At 30.6% G+C, this 18,195-nt stretch overlaps 1 non-coding gene across 1 annotated transcript; it reads left to right on the forward strand.

The window, feature by feature from the left end:
- Window positions 1–1,413: 1,413 nt before the first annotated feature.
- Window positions 1,414–1,519, forward strand: LOC121215229 (small nucleolar RNA R71). Its single transcript, XR_005910958.1, has one exon. It is a non-coding gene; the product is annotated as a small nucleolar RNA R71 (small nucleolar RNA).
- Window positions 1,520–18,195: the final 16,676 nt, after the last annotated feature.

The following is an 18,195-nucleotide window of genomic DNA, read 5'->3' on the forward strand; positions in this document are numbered from 1 at the left end:
CGCCAATTAGAGTGTCACAGTCAAGTGTCTTACCTCACCTATGCCCAACATTTTGAAAATAGATTTTAGCCTCAAATTGGTGCTCGCTCCAAGATCACATAAAGCTTTACCATAGTAAGATTCTCCAATATTACAGGCTATAGTAAAGCTTCTGAGGTCATTCATTTTCGGAGGTAGTTTGTTCTATAGGAATGCACTGCACTCCTTCGTTAATGTTACAGCCTCAAACTCACTGAGCCTCTTCTTATTCAGCAAAATGTCCATCATGAACTTGACATAATTTGACATTTGTTCTAAAGCTTCTATCACTGGTATATTGATGTGAAGTTGCTTTGGAACATCCAAAAACTTCTTGAATTGCACCTCTTGTTTCTGTTACTTAATTCTTTGTGGATACAGAGGTGTTGGATCCTTAGCTTGAATTGGATAACTCTTCTAGGGTATTATATTTGTATCTAAATAAGGAATGCTTATTAGAATTCACTAGTTTAAATTTTACCTATTTTAGAATTTTCAGCATCTGGCTCTTCTGGTACTGGAATCTCAACTATCGGTCGATTTTCCTTTTCCTTGACATATTTTTCTTCAACCTCAACTACCTTGGGTTACAAATTCTTACCACTTCGTAAAGTAACTACCTTGCAGTGTTCCTTACCCAAATTCCTTGGATTTTCTGTGCCACTCAGTAAGGTTGCTTGTGGTCTATTACAAAGTTCTGTAGCTAACTGATATACTTGGTTCTTCAAATTTTTTAGTGTTGATGATTGACTTTGGATTACGGCATCATTCTTCACCATGTATGCCTTCAACAAATTCTCCAAACTATTAGACAATTTAGCTGGTAATGGCTTATGAATTTGTTGATTGAACCCTTGAGGTTAATTTTCTCTATGATGTATGTAGATGTTGTTTGGTGGAACTCCTTGGTTACTCCAAGAGAAGTTTGGATGGTTTCACCACGAAAGATTATAGAAGTTGGAGTGTGGTCCTTATCCACTTTTTTTTTGGTGTTCATTCCCTACATAATAAATTGACTCGGGATTTGATAGAAAATTCTTGAAAGAATGATCGTCCCCACAATATATACAGGAAATAACATCAAAGTGACTCAATGGCTGAGCTGCAACATGATTTAAACCGTTAATAGTAAAATATTTCAACATAGAAGAGATAAAAGATACCTGAGCTGATAGTGAATTGAGGGCGTCTTGTTCATGCACTCTAGATACTCGTCTTCCTAAAGCTACTCGATTTTTCGACCACTAATAATTGTTGCTAGTTATTCTCTCGATCATCTTATAAGCCTCATTATAAGACTTCGACAAGAGAGCACCATTCACAGTAGCATTTACCACCAATCTTGTGTATGCGTTGAGACCATTATAAAATGTCTCCAACTGGACGCAATATGGAATCTCGTGGTGAGGGCATCTACAAAGTAACTCATTTAATCTTTCTCATGCCTCATATAAGGATTCATCATCCATATGTTGAAACGTGGAGATCTCATTTCGCAACTTAGCATTTTTGCTAGGTGGTACATACTTTACCAGAAAGCTTACATCAAATTCTTGCCAAGTAGATATTGAGTAGGGTGGCAATGAATTAAACCATGCTCGTGCTCGATCTTGCAGCGATTATGGAAACAACTTCAACCTCAATGTGTCTTCAGTTACACCAGCTACCTTAAACAATTTCACATGTTTAACAACAATAACATGGATAAGCTAGAATAATTAGAACATTCGACTTAATTAATTTTTCATCATGCTTAACAATGTTCAGAAAATATTCCATGGCAACTTGATCTTTCATTAATTGGGAATCTCATATAAGTTCAACCAAATCTTCTACTTAGAAAATATATGCATAAACCAATGTCATAATTTAACTAAGGGTTCCTTAAAATTTATGAGAAGTAATAGGGACAGGTCATCTTTGAAATAATTTAATCACGCAAACCTAAAGTTATGCAAGGTAATAGAGCTCTCTTGAGTTATTACGAACCTTTAATTTAATCAGATCAGGATCTAAATTAAGCATGCACCTTTCAATTATTGCGTTCATTAATTGTCATCTGATAAGGATCGATCAACTAATTCTAATGCATTCAAACATATTTTAATGCATAAAATACATACATGATATTAATTGGAAGCTTGAACGATTGAGGCACTAGACATCACAAGCATGAAGCAAAATGAATTTTATCAAATTAATGTAATCATTCTAGCTAAACAAAATTAAGTCATCATTGTTAATGGGAAAACATCAAAACAAATTGCAAACATATTGAATAAACAAAATAAGATTAAGGAATAAGAAACTCTTAATGATTTTTGCAGTTCTCCGAAGACCAATCGTGGTGGCTTCATCCAATTCTTGTGATTACAAATGCTCCTCAAGGTGTTGGCCTAGAGAGATTTTCCTCAAAGGAAAATGCTTGCTAAAAGGGAGAGGGGAAATTGGAAGGCTTATGCGTGGAAGGGATGGACGAAAGATGAGAGGAATGTGGATTGATGGATTAGCTAGTGATGAGGGATGAAGGATCATTGAAATGAGAAATGAGGGTTGGTATTTATAATAGAGAAATGATATAGGAGTTTGCTAAAAATAGCTTGAAGGATCCCTTGGTTCTCTCTTTTTCTTGGTCGGCCTTGAAGTGTGAAAAAGGAGGTTGATGGTTGCTTGATTTCATGCATGAATCATGCAAGTGGTTGGACGGTTGCTTAGGTATTAATTAGGAGTTGATTTCTTATTATTTCCCAACTGCAATGACCTCTAAATAAATCTTCCAAAAGCTTATTTTGGGCTGCTCAAATGCCTTTGCCGAATTTGGGTCATTCTCCCCATTGTTGGACGATTTTTAACACCCAATTCATAGCAGACTTAATCCTTTAAAACAACCATCTTCCTAGTTAGGTTGCATGGAATTCTTAGGTACAATTTAATGAGCTTTCCATCCACATGATGTACAATTTAACTTGTTCTCATGTATGATATTATTCAGCTCCCATGCTTTATTAATTCAATGGTTCATCTGCAACATTTTTAGCAACAATTAACATCCAACATAAAATAATAAAATTATGCAAAATTAATACTTATTTGTATAAAATTGCAAACTTCACTTAATTTATGTCTAGTGTCTTAGTATGAATGGAAATCACCAAATTGGATATAAAATACTTAGGATTAACATGATTTCTAAGTAAAAAGGTGATATAAACAGTTATAAAAAAGTTATATAATTTAGAGTTTATAGTTTTGTATGACTATTATGAGGATAAATTCAGGATACAATCGACACTTTTCAAGTTCCATTAGGGGCAACCATATATGTATATGAGGTGAGAATGGTAAGTTTAGGGGGATGGTTTTTCTTTCTTCAATATCACTCTCTAGTTCTTCTTCTTAAACTTATATGTTTTCTTCTCTTATTAAGCTGAAAGCGAAGGTTTTTGAATTAACCAAAGTATGTTTGACCTCCTGGTAAGTTTAATAGCTCGGCAAGTTGAGTTTTTGAAAGAATAAGGATAGTAAGAAGCATTTGAACTATAATGCCCTCAACCCGATCCAATTCGTCAGATCCTGATCTCGGGTGTTACAACACACATACAGACTTTTACTTAACTTGCTTATGCATGTTTAACAACTCAATTGAGAATAATCTTTCAACTAACTTTAATTTGATTGCAATAGACTTTACAATACGAGGACTTACAAGTGAATATCATAACGTAATTACATAGTTCTATAAATTTTTCCTCTAAGTGGTTACTAACCACAATTGTTCTATCCACGTGTACGGTATTTATCACAAGGGCTTACAAGCAAACCTCTAGACTTATTTACAATACTCCTATTAGACTCGACCAAACCAACCCAAACTCACTCTACATGCATAATAGCCTATCTTGCCATTCCTTTGGTGTAACCCTAGCGTGTCCCTTTTGGCATAGTCTCACGGAAGTATACCTGTGACATGAAACACGGAGGTTAGTTCATGATAACTTAATGAGTAAACCCTCCATTACTTAAGTCATATTCAAGAACTTCATTATCTATCTTCTTCTTTTTTTATCCTTAGCTTAGGTGAATACATCGTTAAGCTCCATTCTTTATGCCATAAAAGTCATACCTTGCCCTGAGATCATAACTTAACTTTTCTACCTTCTTTACCTCATTCACATTCTTCACCTTACCCCTTCATGATTTCTTACCCATTCCTACTTCAAAGAACCACACAAATAGAATACTATTGATCAATTTTTTCTATAAGTCCATTTGGAACATACTCTGGATTCGTTACACACTCTGGTGCACTCTAGCATCTCTTGTTCATGTCTCAATGCTATCCAGGTTTTGCCACAACATTTCATACTGATATTTTTCTTACGAGTTCGCCATACATACTATTTCTTCGGGGTTTGTTATACTCACCATTTCTTTTTTCAAGGTCCACCATAAAGGTATTCCTTACAGATGATAGTCATAAGGGCTTTCCGTACTTACCATTTCTTTCTTTAGGGTTCGGCACAAAGGCGTTCCCTTCAGATGATAGCCGTAAGGGATTTCTTTTAGACTGCACCATAAAGGCTTTTCTTTCCATAGGTTGCCACGAAGGCTTCCTTCATCAAAGATCACCATGAAGGCTTCCTTTCAGGAGTTCACCACAAAGTATTTACTTTCAAAGATTTGCCACAAAAGTATTCTTTCCTTGTTGTGTTCACGTTAGGGATTTGCCTAGACTAACCTTTCATGAGGTTTGCCCCTCACCGTTTGGGTCACACAGAAACTTCATTAGGTAGTAACCTTCCTTTAGTTCTTTTCATATGATATCATAGCCCAACTATGGTCTTACAGAATATGGTCTTTTTCATTTTAGTGCCATGACCATGGACTTGTCTTTTTTTAGAGTACGTGTTTAGAGTCCCGACATACCCCTTTAAACGACTTCATGAAGACAAACATAGACTCATCATATATATTGACTCATTCATAACAAACACATTACATATCATATTTTTAAGACACATACATACATATGTTTCAATCATTCATAGACAATCATCCTTTAGCCTCAAAATTCATATTACGTACTTAGACCAATCAGATCTCATACTCTCCATGCATACAAGGTCTATCAAATACTCATTTTACATCAGGACCGTCATACCATACTCATCTAGTTCCCATTTCATGTTTCAGTCACTTTCATGGAAGTTTCTAGAACACTTAACATACATGCAAGAGCCAATTTAGGGACTCACCTGATTGAAATGTTTAGTAGCTTGAGCTCTAGGTCTAAGATCCTCTTAGGAATTGCAGCAACTACTACCTTTAAAACAAAAAAATATCGTTAAGAACCATCCAAGTAACCTTAAATCTCATTTCAACCCTGAAAATCCCAATTAGCCTTATTTTACGAAAAATCTTATAGATCTATGTTTTCTTAACTATCAGAGTCATAAATCTTACCTTAATGTGGAGAAATCGCTGATCAAACTTAGGAGTTCTATCTTAGCATAAAGAAATCCCCTTATTGTTCTTCTAACCTCAAAGTAGTAAGATTTGGGAGAAACAAGAAAGACTTTATTATCTTATCCAAAGTATCTATCAATGTAATCTATGGCCCTATTGAAACTTGACAAGTTTTACCTTTCTACTATATTTTCTTATGAAAGCTTACAACTATCGAGAAAGTTAATTAAGTGCTTTCCCTTTCTTTTTAACTATCCTAGTTCACGTCTAGTTAGTTCCTAACTAGCTTACCTTGTAACTTAACTTATACAGTACCACAAAAAAAAGTGCATTACCCCTGACGTGGACTCATACCTTCTGTACTGGTTGACCCGATCCCATCCTTCCAACAGGTCATAGTAATCTGTTATGAAGCTCTCATCATTAAGAACACTTGGGCGATCACCATTCTGCCAATCAATAAGGCTTAAAGACTACACCAGACCTCTATATGTCTTACTTCCATAAATAGTATTTGAACATTAGGACTTCGTTGGGAGAGATGTTACATAAACAGTGAGTTGCGAATAAGATTATAGTCATTTGTCTATAAATGGGTTTTAATGGTGGTTCCATGTTCTTTAAGCAGTTTCTTCTACTGGTTCAAGAGGGATGTTCAAGTTTTGGATCTCCAAGCTGCAATCTTAGTGAGTATCAGGTGAGTCTCTATCTTGGCTCTTGTATTTGGACTGTTCAAATTAAAATACATATGAAAAAAATACCTAGGACAACTGGTAAGTGTGTATGAAAAGTAATACAAAGATTCTGTATGAGAAAGGTATTGTTTGAGTAAGAAGTTAAATGGAAAGTCTACCTTAGATTATCTGATATGCGAGAGTAAGCATCAATCAAGCATACAACAAATCTAGGTAAGTAATTTATGTGTATAACATTCCTTGTGATGCCTCTGGTAAGGCAATTATAGTGCTAACAAAACTGGCATATCACTATATGAAGATATATGTAAAACCATGTGGTAGAGACCCATGGCATTATATGTAAAACCATGTGAAGATATATGATATATGAAGATATAACCCGTGGCATTATATGATAAGTAAAACATTCATGGTAATGCCTTTAGTGAAATGACGATTACACTGGTAGATCACGACATAAAGATGAATAAGCTCATGAGGGAGAAATCCATGACACCTTCTGTGGAAGCCCGACGGGACAATAAAAATGTATTCTACAAGTGCCTTTTGTGGCGTATTCTGTAAGTGCCTTTGTGGCATTTTTGGGATGCCTACATGGTAAAATCTGGTTATTTGCCTTTGTGGTAAGCTCTGGGTAAGTTTCGAGGTTTTCATTGATAGATAATCTTACGTTAAGGATTGATATGTCTGAAGTTAAATTGGTTTGATGAGTCCTGTGATGAAATTACATTATTCTTAAGGAAAGTTTCCTGAAAAAAAGTATGTATCTATGATTTTAAAGTGGGTATCCACCATAGTAGTCTGTCAGTAAAGGATATGAACGTATTCATAATTATGTAAGGTATAAGTGTTCATTATCTGAGTTTGTCTACGCTAAGTAGGATTGAAATTGGAGTTATTTGGTATTTTCCATAATTGCATAGTACCTTGTCTCGCTTTGGGATTATTTGGAATCTGGGTCGGTTGTCAATTTGGGCATTCTAGTGTTATGTAGCATAGATGTTTGGATTTTTCTTAATGATCTTGAACATTTCTTCAACAGTGTGAGCTTGTTTCTGAATTGAATCAGGGTATGATCTGATAGGTAGTCTGATAGTTATCCAACTCAGTATGGGATTCCACCAAAGGTAAGATTAATTAGTACATATCTGCCAAGGAATAGAATTCTTGAATAACCATTCTTAGAAAAAGGGGAAGTGTAAGATTGATAAGGAAATCCTTCGAAATTGAGTTCTATATAAATATTCTCCTAAGAAATATCTTCATTGTGTCAAGAGTGAAGAAAGGTAAAAATCATTTGGTTAGGTTTTGAGTCGGCCAAGTAATGAAGCGAGAGACGATACATTAAGTATGGAAACCAATGTATAGGCAATAAACCGATATTATGAAAGTACCTGCCAAGGACAGTGGTGTAACTCAAAATGTTCAAAGGAATGAGTCAACTAGAAAGGCTCCAAGGTAATTTGTATTAAAGCTCACTAAGTTCTCTTGAACTTACAAATGTTGTTCATGTTTCAGGCATTGTTGTGTGATTGTGTACGCTAGGAGAGACAAGCCAAGAATGCGCCATGAAAACAGCGAGCTAGAATAATATGCATATAAGGAACACCTTAAGAGTAAGGTGTATAATCACGCCTTCAAGAGTCTATTTTAAAAAATCTTTGAGTTGCAATGTTTTATGTTATTTTAAGAGTCTATTGTATTTATTTAGTGTTTTCTTTATCTTTTTTTGTCTAGAAAACCTTTATTAAAATAAAACAAAGTATGTTGAAAAGAGTTATAAGCCAATTGTTTAAAAATTTATGCCAAGTGTTTGTATGTCGTAACACTCGATATTCAGACTCGGTGATTCAGGTTGAATTGAGGGTGTTACAGTGTTCATATATAAGGTTCACACATAGGGTTCGTACAAGACTTACTAAGGGGTCACATACTAAATCACATAAGGGTTCGCATATTAAATCACATACTCAATTACATGATGGTTCACATGCTAAATTATATACTAAATTACATGAAGGTTTGCATACTAAAACACATACTGAATTACATAAAGGTTCGCATACTAAATCACATATTAAATTACATGAGGGTTTGCATACTAAGTCATATACTAAATTACATGAGGGTTTGCATACTAAGTCATATACTAAATTACATGAGGGTTTGCATACTAAATCACATACGAAATTACATGAAGGTTCGCATCCTAAATCATATACTAAATTACTTGAGGGTTTAACATAGTGGCTACAATTCACCTATTAATTTATGACAGAGTTCACATGTATAATTGTTTATGTAAGGGTTCGCATAATATTCATAATGGATCACCTATCATTTACTAAGGGTTTGCAGTACAGTTAGCATAAGGGTTCGCAGTACAGTTAGCATAAGCGTTCACATAATAGCTCTCGTAAGGGTTCGCATGACAATACACATAAGGGTTCGCATGTAGTTCACATAGGGGTTCGCAGAACAGATTACCCTAATTTTTTATGGTTCACTTTATTATACACAATAGTTTGAGTTTAGATCCCACCCTGATTGAAGACACAAAAACATTAATTTTTGGATAAAGAAATCGACAATCACTGGGAAGAGAGGGATGCAATTGAAAATCTTGAAATCTTTGGTTGAGTAAATGGAGGAGAAAAGGGGCAAAGTTGAACTTTTAATAACCCTAATTGTAATGAGGGTTTCAACAATGAAGAAGAAGAAGAAGAAAGAATTTGAAGAGTTTTTCATGAAAATTTTCTTAATAAAAATTCTAGGTTTTAAAAAGATTGGCTACTTATAAAACTTTTTCCTTAATTGAAATAGAATTAAGAATTAGTTTAGGATTAGGATTGATTTAAATTAAGGACTAAATTAAAAAATAGTTTTGGTCTGAGCTGGTTTGAAAATTCAGTACTTTATGGGGTAAAATAAGAAAATAAAATATTTAGGTTAAAAATTCACAAAGGGTTACGAACTTGGGATCAAAGGAGATGCTAAATATTAACTATTAAAACAACAGACTCATTCTTAACATAAGCTTTCAAGAAATTGTTTTTAAAGGTTTTGGCCAAGCATTAGGGGAATTTGAAAAAAAAAACTGCAAAAAGTGCAATCAAGAAAGTTTGAGCCTAAGACCTTAGCTTGCCTAATATTTAACCATTAAGCCTAATAGTTCATTTTTGTTAATTCCTTATCAACAATAAATTTTTGGAAATAAATCCTCGTTAATTTCGGGTTCAATCCCTAAACATGTTTTTTTTAAGTTGTAATTTTTAGTTGTTAAATAATAAAAGAAAAAAAACATCATTATAATAATATTACGTCTATATCACCATTTGACCTCGAACTATACCTATTTTTTCACTTTGAATATCTAATTTTCTTTTTGTCTCATTTCAGTACATAAATCATTACTCCATTATAGTTTTTAATAGTTTTTAGTTCAAAAAGTAAATAGTGTTAAAAAAAGAGTCACACTCAACTAATGAGAACATGCCACATGTTTAACCTTTTTCTCGTGTCATCGATGATGCGATCATTGACCAATGGTATGATCGTGGAATTATTTTTATTTTATATAATGTTTTATATTTTTTATTTTCTATAATTGATATAATTATTAAAAACTTTTGAATATTTTTGGTTAATAAATCTTTATAATTTTTACATGTTTTTATTTCTATATATATTTATAATATTTTATATTTTATATAGTATTTTTATAATTTTTATTTTATGTAATTGATTTTTTTTATTTTTTTATTTTAATTTAATAATTTTACATTTTTTATATTTATATAATATTTATATAAGTTTTTAATATATTTTATATATTATAATTTTTTAAATATTCTTTAATTTAATAATATATAATAATTTTTATATATTTTTTGAATTATTTTAAATTCTTATATATTTCTCATATATGTTTTTGTGTTTTGAATTTTTTTAATAGATGCCTCATGTGTAAAGGACTGTTATAAAGTGCATTCTCAGTGGTCCGGTGTGTCACCCTTTTTCTAAAACATTATTAATGTTTTGACCAAAAATTATATAAAATGATAATTTAGATACTAAAATGGGATAATAAAATATTTAAGTATCAAAGTAAAAAGAAAAATAGATATATTTTGGAGCTAAATGATGACATAAGCAATTATATTATAACTTTCTTAAAATTTAGTTTTTAAGTGGTTTTCTTGATGGAGTTTATGTGAATTAATGTATGATAACAAATTTATTATAGTATAGATTCCAAATAATTCGATGTTAATTTAGTTACTTTATCACTAATTATTAAGATGAAAAAGGGATTTAATTGAATATCAAATTTTCTCTAAATTAATATTAGATTAGCTGTACTTCCAATTCCACCAAACATGTTTATATATAGATTAAAATATACTATAACTTCTTCTTCTTTTTTTACTTTTTATAAATTATTAATAAACGAATTTAAAAATAGAAGAAGGAAGCCAATATAGACTAGAGTTTTGTTGAATAAAAAATGGATGGTTTCTTTATTCTTTTGAACATATGACTAATGTAATAGTATTTTATGGTATTTGTTAAAGTTAATCAAATTATTTATAATAAAGTTTAGTTAATCGCTGTTTATACATAATTAAACCTTTATTCAATATCTGTACACACCTTTAAACTAATAACTTATAGCTTTTAATTTTTTCCATACACCTTTCCCATCTTAGGGACATTAATTTACCTTTAGATGTTTTTCAGTAAGTTGTTTTCTCTTATATGCATATATATATATATATATATATAATTAAGTGTTGGGAGGAAACTTTTGAACTCACACCAAGCACTCTATTCATCTATGCAACAAAAGAATCATAATTCCTTATAGTATAATTTAACTAACTTGTATACCTGATGCATAACTTGTTATGTAATAGAAGTGCTAAACTACGGTGGTTACTACGGTTTGGCACTACAAAAACTGCGCAAACAAAATAATAAATAACACCAATGATTTGTTTATACAATTTGATTTCCCTACGTTTGCGGAACCTAACTCGGTGAGTAATACTATTATCTTTGTTTACACTCTTTCACTCTCCAAGTAGAGGGATCTTACCTTTGTACTTAAAGACTAGAATACTCATCTCCAAATCCTCCCCTTGAGAACTTGGGCAGTATACACTCAACAATATTTACAATAACAATTTGCACTCTCTCACAAAATAGTTCCTCTATGAACAGATTAGAATACACTCAATAAGCTCTCATATATAACTTAAACAAACCTTAGAGCATATATCAATTTTCAACTTGCTAACGTAGAATCTAACTAAATACAAAGTAACTCATTGAAAATAGCTAATACATCATTAACAATCAAAGTTCAAACAATTAAAAATATGACCTCCAAATCAGCAACTCAATCTCAATCGATTCTCGACATTATTCCAAGAGTTGATTTTATTCACTCAAATCCAACCTATTCTTCAAAAACCAAGAATTGGTTTCTATAAATAAATCATAATATTTTTTAATCTAAAAACACATTAAAAAATCTAAAGAATTTCTTCATTAAATTATCAAACTAAATAAGGTAAGTAAAACCACTTTAGTCATAGCTTGCAGTGGGAACTGCGGATTGCTAGTGAACTCCAATTTAGTGGATAAATTAATAGTAAATGTTGTTAAAAAAGAAAGATTTTGCTAAGAGTGTGTTAAGAACGCTCTATTGTTCATATAGAAGTAATAATTTTTCAATGGATTAAAACTCACCAAAAAAAAAAACCAACTATTTTGTTTGGTATAGGGATGGAAACAAAACATAAATAATTTTGTTAAATATTTTAAAAATATATATTATTAGAATTATGATAACGTACTTTAATTGTTCTTTTGTTGGTCAAATATGTCCCCATTATTATTTATTTTCGGTTCACTGCATTTCACACATACGGATTTCCTTATAAATGAGTTCCAATAATTTAATGTAGAAATAATTTTATTATTATTATTATTATTATTTTACGTTTGTAGATAAGTTTGCATGCTACTTATTTTACAAACAAAATCCAAATCCAATGTTAATTTTATTATTTTTCTTTTTTCTTTTCATTTCTTATGTTTTTCGACTTTGAAGAGAAATTAATCATAATTACCCATTTATACTTATAATTCTTGTAAATAAAAGTGATCTTACAAATTTTGTTATTATTTTATAATAAAAGAGAAGTTTTAATATAAAATGAAAATTAGAATTCTTCTAAACCTTTTCAATAATTTTATTTTTGGAAAAACTAATAGATATAATTATCAAAGCATGCTTTGTCTTAAGGGACAGCTAGGGACAAGAAGCTTCCTTCCCTTGTGCGTCTTCCATTGCTTAAAGTCCCCGTGACATATACCCCTTCTAGTGGTTGGGCGACCATCTTCATCCAAACGTAAATAATCAGATATTACACTGTACATTCCCACGATTTGCTCAAAACTAAATTTATATAAAAATTGATATAATTAATAAATTAGATTTTGCTTGAAATTCTAAAATATAAATATTGGAAATTATAAAAAGTTGGGTTTAAAATATATTTTGTACATATATTTTTCTATATAAAAATTATATGAATTTAATCAAATACTCTCAAAATTATGAAAATTACTTTGTAAAATAAACATATTTTTATTATTACTTAATTAAAATCGATGCTTAGTCAGTTTGTATCATCAACTCAGTCAATTACTTAATATATATGCTATAGATATGAAAAAATTTTATATGATAAATATATTTATAAAAAGTTAAAGATATTATAAAAGTCTTATTTTGAATTCAAATTTTCTATAAGTTTTGCATAATTTAGAATGACAAAAATATCCTTTCTCTACTGTTTCTTATCGTATAAAAAAAATTGATGGTGATATCAACTCAATTGGTCCTTTAAATATAGTATAGATATGACACAATATGACTATCATATAAAAATTAAAATAAATGTATGAATATTTAAAAAATTATAAAGATATAACATAATAGAATTCATAAACATGACACCAATATATAAATTATTGAATATATATTTTTATATAAAATTTAGAATTACTCATAACTCCTCTTTAACCCTTAAATATAAAACTAGACACCAATCCTATCATTTATGTACAATTATCATGATCCATTGCTACCAATAAATCATGATAAATTATTATTTAAAAACTTAAAACCCAAATATTATGGCTTGAATCATAAGATTATTGATATCGAGTAGCAGTAATTAATTAACTCATAATTATTTTGTAACATGTTGGAGACTTACATGATTATAATAGTTGAAGTACAATAAATTAATAAAAAAACTGGAACAAATTAATTTCTTTGAAGAAGATCAGGCAACCATTCAACCATATATATTTTTATTGATTTATTACATCTTACAAGTTTTTCTCCAATAATTAGCCATGATAACACGAAAGGAGATAATGAAGCAGATATAGTAGTGGAAAGGTCATGGGTGTTTTGCCTGCGGAAACCAACGAAACAATCAAACAACAAACCTGCATTGTTGACATACTTGTGTTTTACTGACAAAAGTGGTCGACAACCAAATTGCAGATTCCTTTTCTTTTTCCTCTTTTCTCGACTGGTTTACTGTTTTGAAAATTCAAATATTATGATACTCATTGTGTTGTAAAGTGGAAAGATTTGTTATACCCAAATCACTTTGCTCTTGTGCGGATTGTTAAAGAAGATTTCATCTCGCCCCAAAGCGAATTCTTGGGATAACTACACAAACAAAAGGATCTCACCTCACTCTAGAGAGCTCCAACATCAACTCCCTAAGATAAATTATAATCATGTCTAGTTCCATCTTATCACATCTAACTGTATCCCTTGCTCCTACTTAGTAGGGATACTCGATCAGTAGGGCCCATGTCAGACTCCTAGCATCTCTATATAAATCTCCTCAATCAACACTGAGGAGAAAATCTCTTCTCCTTCGAAATTCTCTTCATACAGCACTTTTATCATCATATCTTACATCAACATAACTTGCTTTTTTTATATATAAGGGAAAGCAACTAATAACAATAATAAATAAAAAACGAAACTTACTGCATGTAAAAACAAAGGTTGTTTTTATATGCTTATGGGTACAAGTTTTAGTGTCATTTTTTGTTTTAACTTGAAATGAAATGGGAAAAAACAATAGTAATTGATATCATCTTTTCAAGTTTTTGTAAGAAATTTGTTCTCTAATCCCTACTGCAGCCTAATATATTAATGTTATGATTGGCGTATGCCCTAAAGATATTCCAAAATTGATATGAAATAGAATAATTCTACTGAGATCTACTAATATTATAAAGATAATTTGTATGTCCCATTTGTAGAATTTGACAGCTTGGTTTGTGTTTCTTTATCTTGTTTATTTCCGTATTTGTGCATGAAATATCGAAAAGTAGTATAATGTTAACTAAACAAGTTGACCAAGTTATATTGTAGAAGAATCCCCAACCCAAGTTTTAACGTTACTTTACAGACTCCAATCTATTGTCGGCTAATAGAGAATGTGCCAAAGCAAGCAGGTACAAAAGTTATTGAATAGAGAAAGTAAAATTTGACAGCTCGATTTGCAAATTATGTATGATATCATGGACATCGAGCAGGTGAACTACTTCTGCTCTCTTATCTTGTTCTTTTCTCACATGATTTTATGCTCTCTTTTGGTAAAATAAAAATTTTAATTTTAATACATTTATGCATTGCTTGTGCATACATCTTCAATGAATAATAAATCTGAAAGTTATTAATATTTATTCATAATAGTTATGGTTAATGTTTAATTATGTTTAAATTAAATTGTTAGTATTTATTTACACGTCTTTCATATTTTTTGTTTAATTTAATGATAATTTTTCATATTATAATTCACTGATTGTTCATGAGACTTATGCACCGACGGTGCACCAAATATTATTCCATATATTTATTGTATATTATATCATTTTATTATGATTTATATCTCATGCTTTAGCTGTCGATATATAGGTTAAATATGTCGTCAATGGCTATATTTTGACAAATTTTAAAATTTAGTCCATATATTTAAAATTTTAAAAATTAAGTTCTCATACCTTTCAATCTTAAAAATTCTAATTCAATCGTTAATATCAAAGACCTCTCCAAGGGGAGATATATATGCAGGGGCCTCCCCTTCCCAAAAAAGATAAATTTTGTTTGTTTTAGGTCTTCTAAAATTTCTAAAATTCTAAATTTATATGATGGTAAAAATGCGATAAAATTTTAGTTTAATCTTTTAAAAATTATGGAATAAGTTAATACAATGGTAAATTTACATTTTGGCAATTTGAAAATTTTATTAGCACCCTTAAAATAAAATCTTGACTTCTTCTTAGTTAACATTGTTGATATTTTCTGTCAAAATTTGTCAATTTGGAAAATTAATTAGGCTACCCGCATATAACATGTTATATGATTTATGGAAATTAATATGTGAAATCGATAAATTTTAATAGAAAATAGTAATCGTGTTAATGGTTGGCCAAGGAATTTTAAATCCAAAAAGTTAGATGATTTAAGTTTTAACTATTAAAGTACAAGTACTAAACTCGAATTTCGTCAAAGCATAAGCACTAACAATATTTTGACCATATATATAAAGGCTAAACTACACCCAAGATTACTAAACTATTAATAAGTTTACGTTTTAATAATTCAATTTCAAGAAGTTACAAAAAGGTCACTAAACTATTTGAAAGTGTTCATTTAAGTCATTGGGCTATTAAAATAGTTATTGTATGGCCTTCTCTATTCGCACCACTTGCACTAATCGAAAGTTCTCCTTCCCCTTCTCTTTTTGTAACAGCCCGGTTTAGACCCTAGTCGGAACAGTGGTTTCGGGACCACAAATTTGAGTAAGAATAATATTTTAATCTTATTTTATATGTTTAAAGCATGATATGTGATAGGTGTGAAAAATTTCGTATGAAAATTTTATCGTTTGTATGCTTAATTTCATAAAAGAACTAAATCGCGTAAAATGTAAAAGTAGCATGTTATAAGTTAAGAGTGTCTAATTGCTATGGCTTATTAAATGAAAGGTCCTTATGATGATATTAGACCATGGATAGTGGGAATGGACATAAATTAGCATCCATTATATGTTATTATATGTTTTTATTAAAGGTTAATAATGTAAATTAGTTAATAAGTTATATAAGATAAAATAAAACATAAAATTTATTTTATCATCATCTTCCACCATAGAATATAGAGAAAATAAACAACCATTAAAGCTTTATTAAGTTCGGTCCTTGCATGATTTATTAGGTATGTGTTTTGAGCTCGCTTTTTGATAATTTTTACGTTTTTGAGATCGTTGCTTTGTGTTTTTATCAAGCCCATACCTTAATTTTAGAATTTGATTATGATTTTGAAATGTGTCATTGATGATTTTGTAAGCTTTGTGATGATAGTTGATGAAATATGAAAGATATGTGATAGATAAATATGTTTTGTATCTGAATTTTTTATGAATTTGAGCATTATGGGTTAAATTGTGAATATGAGAAATTGAGGGGTTAAGATGTGAAATAAATGAAGTATATGGGTTGCTAGGGACTTAATAAATATTCGGCCAAGCATGAGTACAAAGAAATTATGTGTATTTTGTGTATTTATGAATTAGGGACTAAAATGTCCAAAGGTGAAAATATGAGTACTAATTTGAAAAAAAATGTTTAACTATGTGTTTATGGATTTATGTGAATGAAATGTGAGATTGAATAAGTGAATTTAAATGTATATAGATCAAGAAAGGAGAAATTCAGATCTAGACCAAGGCAAGAACAAAGTGCTCGATTGATTGACTAATCTCGATGTTGCTATGTCCGAGGTAAGTTCGGATATAATGCATATGGTTTTAAATAATGTTTAAATGAGATGAAAGAACAAGAAATGAGATTGTGAAATTTAGTATGTGAAATGTGGATCGAATATATGCGGCACTAAGTGTGTGAATATCAAATAGCTACGGCTACCAAAAATAGCACTGAATGTGCGAGACTAAAGTAGCGTTTGGCTAAATAATTGGCACTAAGTGTGCGATACTAAGCCAAATTTCGATTTAACGTAAAGGCACTAAGTATGCGATATTTTATAGCTTAGGCGAATTTGTTGGCACTAAGTGTGCGATGTCCTCGAACGTTAAAAGATGACCAAATGAATTAATACATTGAACGTTGAAGTGGAAAATGTAATAGATAAGTACGATATAGTACAGGTATGTACGAAACCTATGTGGTTGATGATATTGTGTATGAGGTAGAAGCAAGAGTATGAGAATGAATGAATATGGTTGAATAAGTTGGAATGAATAGAAATAAATATACTTGCATGTGCTAAAAGAAATGGTATGAAATGAGTAATAGCTATGAATGAGATTGAGTAGTGATATGGATTGAGCTGTGTTAGCAAATATGTCATATAGCATTTTAAATTATGAGTTAAATGTATTATATTATGAACTTACTAACCTCTAAGCTTATTGTGTAAAGTTTTCTCTGTTTTACAGTGTTATAACGCTAGCTCGGATCCGGGGATCGTCAGTGACTCAATCACACTATCGAACATCTATTTTGGTACCTTATTGAAATGTATATACTAAGTATGGCATGTATAGACTAAAGAACTTGGGATTTGTTTTGAGAGGTGTAAATCTTGCCATGTGATACGGCATGATATTAATTGTGATTAAGGTTGATTTGTTGGTTATTGAGTCAAGCACAACATGTGAATTAGTGTAGTTATTAATTAGTAAATGGAATATGATGGTATAAATTCTGTAATTCTGAAAAAAAAAATGGCTTTTGTTTTTAAGGTAATGTGCGCAAAATAGGATAGCATTAAAAGTATGTTCGGATGTGCTATAAGGTTACTATGTCGCATATGTGAAGGCATATTAAGAAGTGTAATATGATTTGATTAGTTTTAATATGCACAAGCGTAGAAGTTGTA

Source organism: Gossypium hirsutum, chromosome D02 (assembly GCF_007990345.1).
Source record: "Gossypium hirsutum isolate 1008001.06 chromosome D02, Gossypium_hirsutum_v2.1, whole genome shotgun sequence".
NCBI lineage: Eukaryota > Viridiplantae > Streptophyta > Magnoliopsida > Malvales > Malvaceae > Gossypium > Gossypium hirsutum.